This window comes from Ovis canadensis, chromosome 10 (genome assembly GCF_042477335.2).
Source record: "Ovis canadensis isolate MfBH-ARS-UI-01 breed Bighorn chromosome 10, ARS-UI_OviCan_v2, whole genome shotgun sequence".
NCBI classification, from domain to species: Eukaryota; Metazoa; Chordata; class Mammalia; order Artiodactyla; family Bovidae; genus Ovis; species Ovis canadensis.
This window is the reverse complement of record NC_091254.1, coordinates 34,531,997-34,546,973: the sequence shown is the minus strand read 5'-3', so window position 1 is coordinate 34,546,973 and position 14,977 is coordinate 34,531,997. Positions and strand designations below refer to the sequence as shown.

At 43.0% G+C, this 14,977-nt stretch overlaps 1 non-coding gene across 1 annotated transcript; it reads left to right on the top strand.

The window, feature by feature from the left end:
* Nucleotides 1-13,162: 13,162 nt before the first annotated feature.
* On the top strand, nucleotides 13,163-13,234 carry TRNAY-GUA (transfer RNA tyrosine (anticodon GUA)). The gene has a single exon. It is a non-coding gene; the product is annotated as a tRNA-Tyr (tRNA).
* Nucleotides 13,235-14,977: the final 1,743 nt, after the last annotated feature.

Here is a 14,977-nt window from a genome sequence, read left to right as displayed (position 1 = left end):
TTGAGCTTGTTGTTTTGTCTCTATTTTCTTCTTTCAGTTCGCATGGCCCTCAGATGATTCCACTGTCCCAAAGCCTTTCCTTGGAAAGTGCCTCTGTATTAAATTTTTGACTGAATTTATTTACTAATTATTTATTCTCATGGGACAGTTCAAGTTGACCATTTTTCCTCACTGAGATAAAATGAATGTTGTCTTTCAATTAGGACTTTTTTTTTTTAGGCTAAAATATACGCTACACTTAAATTGGGCTTCACCGGTGGTACAGGGGTAAAGAATCTGCCTGCGAATGCAGGAGATGCAAGAGCTGCAGGTTGGATCCCTGGGTTGGGAGGATCCCCTGGAGAAGGGAATGGCAACTCACTCCAGTATTCTTGCCTGGGAAACCCCGTGGGCAGAGGCGCCTGGTGGGCCAGAGTCCCTGGGGTCACAAAGAGTCAGACACTACTGAAAGACTGCAAGAATGCTTGCGCACTTAAACTGGTGCTTCTCAAACTTTCATGTTCCAGACTTGTGGACATGGCATGGGGGCAAGGGTGGGATGAACTGAGAGAGGGGCACTGACATATACAGCCAGCCAGCGGGAGGCTGCTGGAGAGCACAGGGAGCTCAGCTCGGGGCTCCGTGACCACCAAGAAGGGAGGATGGGAGGCGTAGGGGGAGGGAGGTTCAAGGGGAAGGGCACACACGTACACATATAGTTGATCACGTTGCAGTACAGCAGAAACTAACAGAGCATTGTAAAGCAATTAACTCTAATTAAAAAAATAAAGAAATAAAAATAAAGAATTGTTCATGTTTATAGAAATCACCTGGGGATCTTGTGAAACTAGAGTGTTTGATTTGGAAGGTCCTGGGAGAGGGTCTGGGAGTCTGCATTGAGAATGAGCTCCCTAATTTTGCTGTCTGGGGACCACACTCTGAGCATCTAGATTCTAAATGGTCCCATAGTCCCCACAACAGCATCAATAACTCCTTAACATCACTGGCAATTTCTCTATGGGATAATTTTTCTAAGTTTTGTTTTCATTTTGCCTGCTTCCTAAGCGTCATTCTGGGTGCTTAATTTATAACAGAATAGTGGAATTGACGCAGCTACATTAAAACAAAAAGGGAGACATAGTGTCTGCCTGCTTTGGGCATTCCTGTTAGCAGGAGTCTTCATGTTTAACAGCTACACTATCAGATTCTCGGTTTTGGCATTAGGGCTAGGTGTTACAGCTTCCCATAAAGCATTCTGCTTTATGGACTCACTGCTCCTCATCATAAAATGAGGAGTATTAATAAATTAAAAAAGAAAGGTCCATAGTCTAATGAGATTTCAAGCTATTTGTTATTCAATGAGCTTAATACCATGAAGATTAGAATAACTCCAATTTGCAAAATGCACTTAATAGTCTGGGAACATCAGCAACTGCAAAGCAGGTTACATGATATAATGAGTGCAGTTGCCTTTTTCCAGATCTATTTGTTTCCTTGCCCTCTCTGGTCTATTTCTGGCTCCACTCACCTTTTCCACTGGTTTACCAGATGATTCATCAGCTTTCTGGCATTCCTACTTAGCATCTGTGTCCAACATCCTAGCAAAATCCAATAAAGTTTCTAATATCCAGTATCCCGTTAGCTATGTCCTTGTGTATAGCTAATTTACCAGAGGTTACTGGTCATAAGGATGACCTCAAGAGAAAGGGCATTACCACTTTCTGAACATCTACTATGTGCCAAGTTCTGTGCTGATTGTATTTAGTCCTGAAGCATCACAGAGCCAAAAAAGTCCTTTACAGAAAGATTAGATTATACCCCATTTGTTATCAAGAATAAACATATCTCCTTTCTTAAGTTTCTCAAATTATTGTTAAATTTTATTTGTTTCAATGCATGATGTATACATATGGTATTGATTCAAAAGATATAAAGAAGGAATAGAGTGAAAAATAAGTCTCTCTCTTCCCCACCACTGAAGTCTCTACCTGAAGGCAACTACTGTTACCAGTTTCTTATGTGTCCTTCCAGAAACAGTCCATTAAGCATAGACTGTTATACAATGGATTATTAATAGTCCATTTAGTAATCTTAGATTTCCTTAAAAAGGTATTACCTATTATGGCATATAAAGTTGCTTGGTCAGTCGTGTCCGACTCTTTGCGACCCCATGGACTATAGCCCACCAGGCTCCTCCATCCATGGGATTCTCCAGGCAAGAATACTGGAGTGGGTTGCCATTTCCTTCTCCAGCTTCAATTACTAATAACACCTTAATATATAGAGAGATTAAAATTTAGAAATGTGTTTTCATGGTATTATGACATTTGATTCTGCTTGAAATACCATGAGATGGGCAGTCAAACATTCCTGTTAACCAGTTCACACACAAAGAAACTGAAGCTCACAGAGGTGAAATGATCTGCCCATGTGTATATAGTTTGTTATTCAATGAGCTTAATACCTAATAGCCTAATGCTTGTTCCATTACACCACAGAAAAAGTAGCCAAAGGGTCACAGATCAAAAAATAGCCTTCTTGACTAATTAAAATACTCTGTCAGTTCTCAGAGACTTTATTGTGTTTAGTATAGTAACAACAAGGTATTATTTCACATAAATAATATATCACATAAAAACTCAGTATTTTGGCTTTGCAATTGAAATCAATTAAGTATAACCAAAGATTTTAATTCAACAAGGGTCTGAGTTCCTATTAATGGAGATATGTGGTTCTTCCCTTGAGACGGCTTTTGGTAATCAGACCTTAAAGGTTGCTAGAGAAGGGCTGGGTAATTTATGTAACTGTTTGTTAAACAAGAGCAAGCAGAAGGCAATGTTATTCTTTGCTGCAACTGACTGATGAAATTGTTTTCCCTTTTGGGGATCCTAAGGCAGATCCATAACTTTTATGTGACTATCAGGTATTAACAAATACTTTTGTGTTTTTAGATGCTGAAATTTAAGTCCAGTCTGAATAAGCTTTAATTGCTTATTCAGTTCGAAGTGTCCTCCCTCCTCCAGCTCAGCCCTGCCTTAGGAGACCACTGTGGATGAAGGGGGCATGGGCAGGCACACCTCTCCCCCGTCCTTGCTTTCCCACTCCTCTTGATTCTTTTGCTGCTTTTGGATCCTCCAGTATTGTAACCAAGAACTTCCAGATGTACAAGCTGGGTTTAGAAAAGGCACAGGAACCAGAGATCAAATTGCCAACATCCACTGGATCATAGAAAAAGCAAGAGAATTCCAGGAAAACATCTACTTCTGCTTCATTGACTATACTAAAGCCTTTGACTATGTGGATCACAACAAACTGTGGGAAATTCTTAAAGAGATGGGAATCCCAGACCACCTTACCTGTCTCCTGAGAAATCTGTATGCAGGTCAAGATGCAACAGTTAGAACTGGAAATGGAAAAATAGACTGGTTCCAAACTGGAAAAGGAGTAAGTTAAGGCTGTATATTGTCACCCTGCTTATTTAACTTATATGCAGAGTACATCATGAGAAACGCTGGGCTAGAAGAAGCACAAGCTGGAATCAAGATTGCCGGGAGAAATATCAATAGCCTCAGATATGCAGATGACACCACCCTTATGGCAGAAAGTGAAAAGAACCTCTTGATGAAGGTGAAAGAGGAGAGTGAAAAAGCTGGCTTAAACCTCAACATTCAGAAAACGAAGATCATGGCATCTGGTCCCATCACTTCATGGCAAATAGATGGGAAACAATGGAAACAGTAACGGACTTTATTTTCTTGGGCTCCAAAATCACTGCAGATGGTGACTGCAGCCATGAAATTAAAAGACGCTTGCTCCTTGGACAAAAAGTTATGACAAACCTAAGGAAATGGCAACCCACTCCAGTGTTCTTGCCTGAAGAATCCTGGGGACGGGGGAGCCTGGTGGGCTGCCCGTCTATGGGGTCGCACAGAGTCGGACATGACTGAAGTGACTTAGCAGTAGCAGTAGCAGATAGCATATTAAAAAGCAGAGACATTACTTTGCTGACAAAGGTCACCTTATCAAAGCTATGGTTTTTCCAGCAGTCATGTATGGATGTGAGAGTTCAACCATAAAGAAGGCTGAATGCTTTAGAACTGAGGTTTTCAAACCGTGGTGTTAGAGAAGACTCTTCAGAGTCCCTTGAACTGCAAGAAGATCAAACCAGTCAATCCTAAAGGAAATCAATCCTGAATATTCATTGGCAGGACTGATGCTAAAATGGAAGCTCCAATACTTTGGCCACTTGATGAGAAGAGCTGACTCATTAAAAAAAGACTCTGATGCTTAGAAAGATTGAGGGCAGGAGGAGAAGGGGACAACAGAAGATAAGATGGTTGGATGGCATCACTGACATGAATTTAAACAAGCTCCAGGAGATGGTAAAGGACAGGGAAGCCTGGCATGCTGCAGTCCATTGGGGTTGCAAAGAGTTAGACACGACTGAGTGACTGAACAACGAGCATTGGAATAACAGTGGGAAGGAAAGGCAAGGTTTTCATTTGAGGGAGTTTTCTGGATGTGGCTTTATCTGAAGGCTGACGCTTTCTCTAATAAGGCACCTTTAGCATTCCTCAGAAACACCTCCACTGGGCACTGGGGAACTCTCAGCATGGTTTCCTAGTACACGTGTCTTCTCTGGGTTTCCCAGGTGGCTCTAGTTAGTAAAGAACCTGCCTGCCAGTGCAAGAGACAAAAGAGACACTGTTTTGATCCCTGGGTTGGGAAGATTCCCTGAAGGAGGGCATGGCAACCCGCTCTAGTATTCTTTTCTAGAGAATCCCATGGACAGAGGAGCCAGATGTGTTACAGTACATGGGGTCACAAAGAGTTGGACACGACTGAGTGACTTAGCAGGCACACACATGTGTCCTCTCCAACTGGCTACTGTTACTTCTTAGCCCCTGGCTTCCTGTAATTCACCTCTAACTTCATTCTGCTTGGTACCTGTGGCTCCTGATGGTTCTCTTGGGGAATGCTCCAATTTAAGGTTACCAAGTCCAGATCTCTTCCCTGGAGGCTTCACAGGGAACAAGCCATATCATCAGCAGAAATGCAACAGCGGAAGTACAATTGATCCCATCAATTGGTCCCTTTCTCACTCAGCTGCCACAAGCTGCTCTGTTTAGCTTCTGAGCCTCTGATTTTTTCAGGTTCCACTCTCTGTGTCATAGGCGGAATAATATCCTCCCGAAAGATGTCCAAACCCTAATCCCCAAAACCTGTGAATAGTTTACACTATGTGGCAATGGGGATTCTGCAGATGTGATTAAGGTTATGAATTTTAAGATGAGATTATCCTGGATTATCAGAGGGGCTCAGTATTATTACATGAGCTCTTAAAAGCAGAGAACATTTCCTGGCCGAAGTCAGAGAGATACAGCACCATGAGGAGGATTCCATGTGTTCTGGCTGGCTCTGTGATATAGGGGCCCTTGTGCAAGAACCAGAAAGCGGCCCTGGGAGCCAAGGGCAGTCCCCAGCTGACAACCAGCAAGGAAACAGCGACCTAAGTCCAGCAGCCGAATGGAACTAAATTTGGCCAACAATCTGAATGAGCCTGGACACAGATTCTCCCCTAGAGCCTCCTGAAGAGAAGACAGTGCAGCAAACACCTTGATTTCAGCCTGTGCATGCTTGCGTGCATGTTAAGTTGCTTCAGTTGTGTCTGACTCTATGAGACCCCATGGACTGCAGCCCACCAGGCTCCTCTGTCCATGGGGATTCTCTAGGCAAGAATACTGGTATAGGTTGCTATGCCCTCCTCCAGGGGACTTTACTGACCCCAGGGATTGAATCCACATCTCTTATGTCTCCTGAATTGGCAGGGTTCTTTACCCCAGCACCACCTGGGAAGCCCTGATTTTAGCCTAGTAAGGCACAGAGCAGACAATTCAGCCGAGTCCCTACAGAACTGTGAGACAATAAATGTGTATGTGTGTTAGTCACTCAGCAGTGTCTGACTCTTTGTGACCCCATGAACTGTAGCCCGCCAGGCCCCTCTGTCCATGAGATTCTCCAGGCAAGAATACTAGAGTGGGTTGCCATTTCCTCTTCCAGGGGATTTTTCTGACCCAGGGATTGAACCCAGGTCTCCTGTATTGCAGGCAGATTCTTTACCATCTGAGCCACTAGGGATTCTATTGTGTTGTGTTTAGCTGTTAAATTTGTAATAATTTGTTATAGCAGCCATGGGAAATAAATGCACCCTATGTAGATCCATTCTTCAAGTTTCTGAAGTCCCCTCTCACTTGCTTAAGAGGAAAACACCAGGAAAATAGAGGAAACATTTCAGCAACCTAAAATTTGTCTCTGATGAAATCCATGCTTTCCACATTAATTCATAGGCCTCTCCTTAAATATACATACTTGAGGTTACGGGAAAGGCTAAGTGTTCCTGGACCCATTTTCAGTCACCCCTGGACAAGTTAAGTCTCTTCAGAACAGATGGGTATTTAACAATATTCATTCTTAGCTCTAGGGGCTCAGCTAACACTGAGGCAACAGGAAAGTTTTGTTTTAACATCCTGTTACATGGACATATCAGGTGAGTTGCCTTCCTCCTCAGGACATCCTGTTACATGGACATATCAGGAGAGTTGCCTTCCTCCTCAGGTTCAGTGGTCTTGAAACATGTTGGATAGACTGGGGTTGCTCTGATAAAGAAGAATAACAGGAGAGGGAGATGAAATCCCAGAGAGGTCACTGTCAAGATGGGATGAGTGACAAGAAAAAAAGAACCAGTGTTGCCCAACATGTGAGTTAGTGTGGAGGAAACAGGGCTTCTGGCCCTAGGCTTGGGGATTGGTGAAACCCTAAGCAGATGCAGCGGTCAGAGGAGACAGGGGAGGGCTTGGTGATTCTGGATGAGGGGCGGCTCCCAGGTAAGCATCATTTCTATGTCTTCCTACAGGAGTCTCTGCCAGAATGGAATGAACTGGGGCTATGTAACTGAGTGCTGTAGTGCTAAGTCACCTCAGGCCCGTCCAACTCTTTGTGACCCCACGGACTGTAGCCCACCAGGCTCCTCTGTCTGTGAGATTCTCCAGGCAAGAATACTGAAGTGGGTTGCCATTCTCTTCTCCAGAGGATCGTCCCAAACCAGGGACTGGACCTGAATCCGTTACTTGTCCTGCACTGGCAGGCAGGTTCTTCACCACTAGTACTGCCTGTAGCTTGAGTTAGTGCAACAGTTGACCCTCTCTTTCCTCCCTGACTTTTGTGACTGCACAGCTGGAATGTCCAGCAGAACATGGGGAGAAGGGAAGCGGGGGACAGAGTGGCAGTTCTCTGGCAGAACCCATGGTCTGCTTGGGTAGGACCCTGCTGTCCAGAACTAAAGGCCGTGTGCTGAGAACAAGCTGAGTTGTTTCACATCTGCCGATTGATGCGTATCTGAGGAGGAGGAAAACAATCTCATAGTTTCTGTCCCACTCTACTGCCCTTAAAAATCATTTTGGAGCCCTGATTTCGCAGACTCTAACAATCTAGTCAAGCGTCCTCTGTTTGGCCAACTGATACCTGTTCATTGAATGTGCTAGGCTCTGGCCTCAGCTCTGGAAGTTGACTATGTTTGCAATGCCGCTGCTGTTTAGGAACTGGGAGATCATGGATAGACTCCTCTTCCTGCCAAGAACTCGCTTATTCTACATAGAGTGAAGGTCAACTGTAGGGTAGAATCCTATTTCCTTTCCATACTCATTTCAGGAAGAAAAAGATGAATATAAAGTATAAGAAAAAAGGTTAATATGTAGAAAAGTGGTCCCTGTGGATTGTTTCAGCTCAAACACCTCAAAGTAAGGCCATGCTGGGCATATTTTATGTTTCTCATTTAATTATCTATAACGGACAGCCAAGAGATGCTTATGATCCATAACCTCAGCACCTAATGCCATTCTTGACATATAGTGTACTGCCTAGTAAATATTTGTTGAATCAATGAATATGGAAAAATGCAAACCAAGCATATGAAATATTACACTACATTTCCTTCGGCTTCACCTCCACACCAATGAGTGAGGGAGGTCACTGGAAGAGTGTTAGGGGCCATCATGAGTTTCGTGTTTCAACAGCCAGGGCCAAATTCTTAAGGCCAGATGGGACGAGATGAGATGGGAAAACCGCTTCTTATTACCGCTTTGTTGGCCTTGATTGCCTCAGTATTGTTCTCCAACTGCTTTGTCTCTGTGGATCTGACTCCTTATTACCTCCAATTGGAACACCCCACAAATCACTCTGCCTTCCTTATCCTCTCTCACCTCCAAGTAATCTTGTCATCTTGCTCCAGTTAGAGCTGCTTCCATTAAGAAGATCATGGCAAATTCTCTCCCTACCCCTGTTTGTCCTTCAGGAAAATTATCCCGTGGATAAGTGGATGTTACAGACACTTTTCAGAACATATTTCATCTGAATTTTTTCTGTCTTCCCACATTCTTCTAAGCCAGTTACCTTTGCATTGGAGTGGAATTAAATTCAAGGAGATAGAGGTTCTGAGTTTCCTCCTTTGACCAGATGGAAATCGTTACATTAGAATGCTGATGACTGCAAAACCTTGGACATATTGTTTTCACAATTAGGAAATGGCAAACACAAAGCGCTCCAGCCCAGAGCCAGCATGCAAGTTCAGCTTCCATTTGCTGCTATAAATTTTGTTCTCGTTGCTGCCAGTGAACACCAACTGTTCAAGAGAAATAGTAAATCCAAATGTGCCTTTGGATGAGAGTAAAAAAAAAAAATAGATGCTGCATAAATGCTGATGCAAAAGGATTTTTTTTTTTAACACACTAAACCAGGGAAGGGAAAGAAATGGGGAGAGAAAGTTGAAATGAAAGTGCTAAAAAAGCTCTTGAGGAAATGTTGATTCCACACATGGTTTTAACTTCAAGGAGAAAATAAATGCGGAATGAGCATATTAACCTTTGGGTGGGCATATCAACCTTTGAGCACTATAGGTATACCACGGACGGCATACACAAGTTGTGTAAATCAAGGGAAAGAAAAATCCCACAGTTTACTCAAGGCTGAACCGGCACACGTCCCCTTTGTCACTTGCTAATTATCAATCTAAAAGCCAAAGCCAGAAGCAAGTGCAGTCTGTTATGCAAGAACTTCAGTGAGTTCCTAGTGCACAGATTTACTTTAAGGCTAATTGACAGATGTCTGTACTCAGGCCTCCCTCCAGTTTAACTTAATGTGCAACTGAATTATGACTCAAAGAGATAGTTTCAGAAATTTGATTTTCTGAATTTTAACTTTGGATTACCTAAATTTATGACGAGTTTCTCTTCTCCTTTGCCCCATCATTTTTCTGTGATGCTGAAGGAAATATATGAACTTTGGAGTTAGCTGACTTTAGACCCTGATACTAGGTCTGATCCTTACATACCCTGACCCTGCTTTCTCAGGTGCAAAACAGTGCTCACACCCACTGGGTCGCTGTGAAGATTAAATGAGATACTACATGTTAAATGCCTGGCACAAGCCTTGACCATAAAAGATCCTTAAAAATGACACCAGTTCCATACCCCAGATTAGACTTTGCAAACAAACAATTTGAAAAACAGAGCATTAAAACAAATTCCGTAGCATAATGAGGCTCCAGGCCAAGAACCAAGCAGTAAAGATGTTCCAAACCAGAACATTTCAGCATCAGAGAATGGCTAGAAGGGCTTATCTTCATGGCTAAAACAAGCAGTTTAATGTAAAACAGTCTTTCTTTTTTTTTAATTCTTCATTTTCTTATGGAAGGAAAAGCATTTCCAAATAATGGTTAAAATCCGTCCTTTGTAGATCTGAAAATGTGGACAAGTTTCATACTGAGGTCAAGATCTACTGAAAGTGTTAGATGGCTATATGAGGACCAGACACAGCTGTCAAAAATAAAGTGGACGATTGTATCTTGAATGCCTTCATGTGAGGCCAAAGCTAAGTGAGCATTTGATTTATTTTTGTCATTGAATTAATTTATGCATCTTGTTTAACTGGCCAAACTATTTTTGCTTAAATGTTCACATATTTCAGTGTTGTATTGATATAGTTACTGCTTTCAAGAGTGAAGAAAATACCAATAGCGGCAAATACATGTGTTCAGAGGAAGAGAAACTGTTCATTTCCAAACCTCAGATTTATAGCAATTTTTATATACATAGGAAAGTGTTGGTTTCTCCTTATGGCTACTTCTGAACATGTGTAAATTATCAGAGTCTGTGTGCATTTATTTCCATTAAAAAAAATAATACCATCAGAGACACAGCTAAGCCAAGTTGAGTCTTGCTGGTTAGGTTTGAGGAAACATAGGCCAACTCAGGGCAAGGCAAGCTCATGAGATAGGAAGTATAAAATAGTAATAAATAGCTTTGGAAACATTTTCCTTTGGAAGAGACATCCCAATAACATCCTGCATTAATAGATGAGAAGAGACACACATGTGTGCTATGAACGACACAGTAAGTAAAACCAAAAGGCTCACTCTGAGGGTCAAATTCAACTTTGGTTGCAACTTTAATGAAGGAAACAGTGGTTTTGATTCAGAAAAGCCCAGGGTTGGAAGGGAGATATTAAGCCTAACATCTCATCCATCTGATGCCTGGATCTCCTTTACTCTGTTCTGGCAGAAAGATTATCCAACTGATACTGGAAATGAGCAGCTTGCTCCGTTAGAGTTGGCTCTTCTATCGTTGAATTAAAGTCCCTTTTCTATCTTTGAATAAGAAAATGTTTTCTTCTTTTGGATCAAGGCCTGTTTCTATGAAATTTCCACTCATTCTTCCTATTTCTGTCACTCAGGGTCACACCCAAGCAGAATCCCACTTGCAGGGGCAAATATTACAAACATTCCATTATAAACATTAAGGCAAGGGTCACAGATTAGCCCACAGAGTAATTTTAAATAATTAGAAATCAGCTTTTGATATTTAAAACTTGGAAAATTACCTATAAAAATCCATGTTCTTCACTCCTTTGAAACTTTGGGAGCTCCGGAGGCAGTGAGCACACATTCCCAATTGGTAATAATGGACTGAATTGAGTGGCTTGTGCAGTGCTGCTTTTAGACAGGGGATGTGCTGGCCTGTTCCCTACAGGCTTCCTCACTCCCTACTGTCTTGCACTGAGCCTGCTTTCCTCATTTTATGATGCTTGCCTGGCCCCTGAGACCAGTCAAGTTTGTAGTTCCTACTCTGAACTCTATAACCAGGGTCCCTCACCTCCCAGATACAATGCCTGATGATCTGAGGTGAAGCTGATGAAATAACAGAAATAAAGTGCAAATTTAATGTAATGCACTTGAATCTTCCCATAGTCATCCCCCCCAAAGCCCGACATATGGAAATATTGTCTTCCATGAAACTGGTCCATGGTGACTATTAGGTTGGGGACCACTGCCTTATAAACCTTCTTGGCTTCAAAAGATTTATCCTCAGTTCTCTCTTTTGTCCCTTTGCAGGAAGAACTTTAAGCATGCTTGAAACATAAGCCTGCTGAGTGTTGCCACATGGAAAGTTGACATTTGATTTGTCCAGCCTCACAATCAGCCCTCAGTAATGAGCCGGTAACGTAGCTAGAAACCTTCAAACCATGTAGGTAAGGTAAGAATGGGAGGTGGAGGGAAGAGATTCTTAAAAAGGCTGAGAGAGTGTGGAGTATAGCCTGTCATGCCGGCTGGAGCCCTAACTCTAGGCAGTTGTTCTTTTCCGCTGTGATTCCTCGTGAGAACTCAGGCACTTTGGACACCAGCACATACAATCAAGAGCACGCTGCCTGGTTTTCTGTTTTGTTCAACTGCCTCTATGCTGTTCTGTCAACAGCATCACAATCCTCCGTGTTCTGGAAAGGGGAATAGTGCTTCGTTTTGAATCCCAGCGCCTCCAAGGGAAAGTGACTTAACATGTCTGAGTTTCGGTTTCTCCATCTGGAAAATAAGGCTAGTAATAGGCTGATGCTACTTATAGAAGTATTGTGAGAAATGCTGGAGACAAAGTGCATACCGCGCATATACGGAAGTCCCGGGGTCACAGTAATCAGTCAGTAAATGTTGGCTATTAATTGCTCTTCAGATATTCCTCCAGGTTGTGGCAGACTGCTCCCATAGCTCCACAACCTCTCCCAGGTGTGTGCATGCTGTATCAGCTTCGAGTAATTGCTAGCATTTGTGATTCTTGCCTGAAGGTTTTCTCTGACACTCATTTTTTTCTGTCCCTATGCACCCATGGCAAGCTGGCAGTGCTAGGGAGTTAACAGCCCTTCTCTCTCCCAATAATAGATGGGAGTTGGTGGACCAACACCCCAGCTTCCTCATCCTTCAGAAGGAATAAACCTCAGCAGTGGGTCCTGTGTGGTCTATCAGAGTTCCTTCAGTGGATTTAGCTCCAGTTGCTCTAGTTATTATAACTTGTTTGACGATGTTGGCAGCCTTGCTGTGCCTATCTCATCTCTCTACTTCCTTACCAATACTTCCTGGCATCAACTCCATACTAAACTACTTGTGTTCAGAAACTTATTTCAGCATCTGCTTCTGGGGGAACACGAGCTTAGGTCATTGGTATGAGCAGGGGTCCCAAGGAACAGGTCATGAGGCTGGATTCTGGAACCACCTCACTTAAATGGATCCCAGCACTGGTGGAAAATGGTGTGCTGATAAGCCTCAGTATACAGTAGCATTAAGGATACATTTGGATGGGCTACAGATGGAAGGAGGGTTCCCTGGTGGCTCAGGTGGTAAAGAATCCGCCTACCCATGCAGGGGACGTGAGTTGGTTCCCTGGGTGAGGAAGATCCCCTGGAGAAGGAAATGGCAACCCAGTCCAGTACTCTTGCCTGGAGAATCCCATGGACAGAGGAGCCTGGCGGGCTGTAGTCCATGGGATCGCAAAGAGTCAGACACGACTTAGCAACTGAACAACAACAGATGGACAGTGATGACCCTCATGTACAGTAGCAGTCGTGATGGATCTGAATGGGTTAGAGATGGACTGGCTTGTGTAACATCACAGGCATTTGAAAGATATTCAAGCACTTACCGAGTGTCCGATTTACATAGTACTCCTATGATGAGTCCAATGGACTCATTTCCCAGGGAAAGAAGTATAACATCTGGGACATGTCATGGTATCAGCTGGTTCTGTATCACAATATCACTTCAATACAGCCAGTCTGATAGGAATTGGAATGCCTTTTTTAAAGGGCTTCCCTGGTGGCTTAGACGGTAAAGCGTCTGCCTGTAATGCGGGAGGCCCAGGTTCGATCCCTGGGTTGGAAAGATCCCCTGGAGAAGGAAATAACAATCCACTCCAGTATTCTTGCCTGGGAAATCCCATGGATGGAGAAGCCTGGTAGGCTACAGTCCATGTAATTGCAAAGAGTTGGACACGATTGAGCAACTTCACTTTCACTTTCTTTACACTTTTTAAGGGTGCAACTCAGGTAACAGCCTGAGGATGGTGCCTGTAGGATGTGAGTACGCTGTTTGAAATGTAGTATGTAGTGTGAGTCAACAGGAAGAGTCTGTGGGGCTGGGAACCAAGAGGTAGAAGTAGGGCATGGCTCCTGATACTACCCTTCTTTGATCCACTTGGGGAATTTTGCTTTATGACCCACAATGTTAGGGTCCATTGGGTGACAGCTTCTGGTTTCCAGTGGGACTTGGCAAGTTTTCTGCCAGGATGCAGTATTTTGGGGGGCATTATGTTAACCCTGGGTTTCCCTGATGGCTCAAGTGGTAAAGAATCCGCCTGCAGTGCAGGAGACACAGAAGACACGGTTTCAATCCCTGGGTCGGGAGGATTCCCTGGAGGGGCCCTAAAATGATGGCTGTCATTTGTATTCTGAGTTCCTCATGCCAGTAGAGAGTAGCAGGCAAAGAAAGAAGCTACCTTGTTATCATAATGAGATAGGCCTCTTACTATTCCATGAAGGCACAAGGGAGGCATGCTTGGATCTTAGCGGGATTTACTGGTGAATGGGCAAACGCAGAAAGCTTGTGCTGGTTGTTTTGGAATAAGATTCGGATTGTCTCTTTGCGTCCTTGAGGTGAGGTAATTCAAGGGTCTCAGGCTCTACAGACGTGAACGTCTTGGATCATGACTATCAATTATGATCTAAGGACCAGCTGTTGCATAGGGGCTACAGCTTAGCTCACTAACCCCTCTGTTGTAATTATCTTCCCTTTTGCTTTTATCTTTTTGATGCTCTGCACAGCTTGTGGGGTCTTAGTTTCCCAACCAGAGATTGAATCCGGGCTTTATTCCAAGTGTTTTATGTGTAGTACCTGATTGAGTACTTACAACTGCCTCACAATATAGTATTACTGCTGTCCCTCCTGTGCAAAGGAGGGAAGTGAGGCACAGAGAGCCTTAGATTACTTGGCATCCCAGTGATCTCACTCCAGGTCCTGTGACTCTCTTCTTCTCTATTATTTACTTCTTTTTTTTTAATATTGTATTTTTAATGTTTATTATTATTTTAATGATCATATATGAGCATTTTTTTACTTTTGCCATTTTATAAGTAATTCATGCTGTTTTAAATCAAAATGTATGAATGTTCTTCTGATTTTCTTTTCTTTTTTTTTTTTAGTTTTTTATTGTTTTGATTTTAAAATCTTTAATTCTTACATGTGTTCCCAAACATGAACCCCCCTCCCACCTCCCTCCCCATAACATCTCTGTGGGTCATCCCCATGCACCAGCCCCAAGCATGCTGTATCCTGCGTCAGACATAGCCTGGCTAACAACAACCTTAATTGGAGAAGGATTGATTTTAATTGCTTAATATTGCAATGTATTATATTCTTCTCTGTGTGTCATGTGTGTGTGTGGTCTGTGTATTTCTTAGGGAAATTCTTATAAGCAAAAGACTTCAGTTTGGTCTGGAGCTGGCTTGCTCTAGTAGGGCACACAACCAGATATCAGGAGGCTGAATGAATGGCACCACTTGCTACTTCCTGGCTTTATCACTTCGAGAAAAGCCAGCTTTGAGGGTTTATTTACTCATTTGTGAAAGG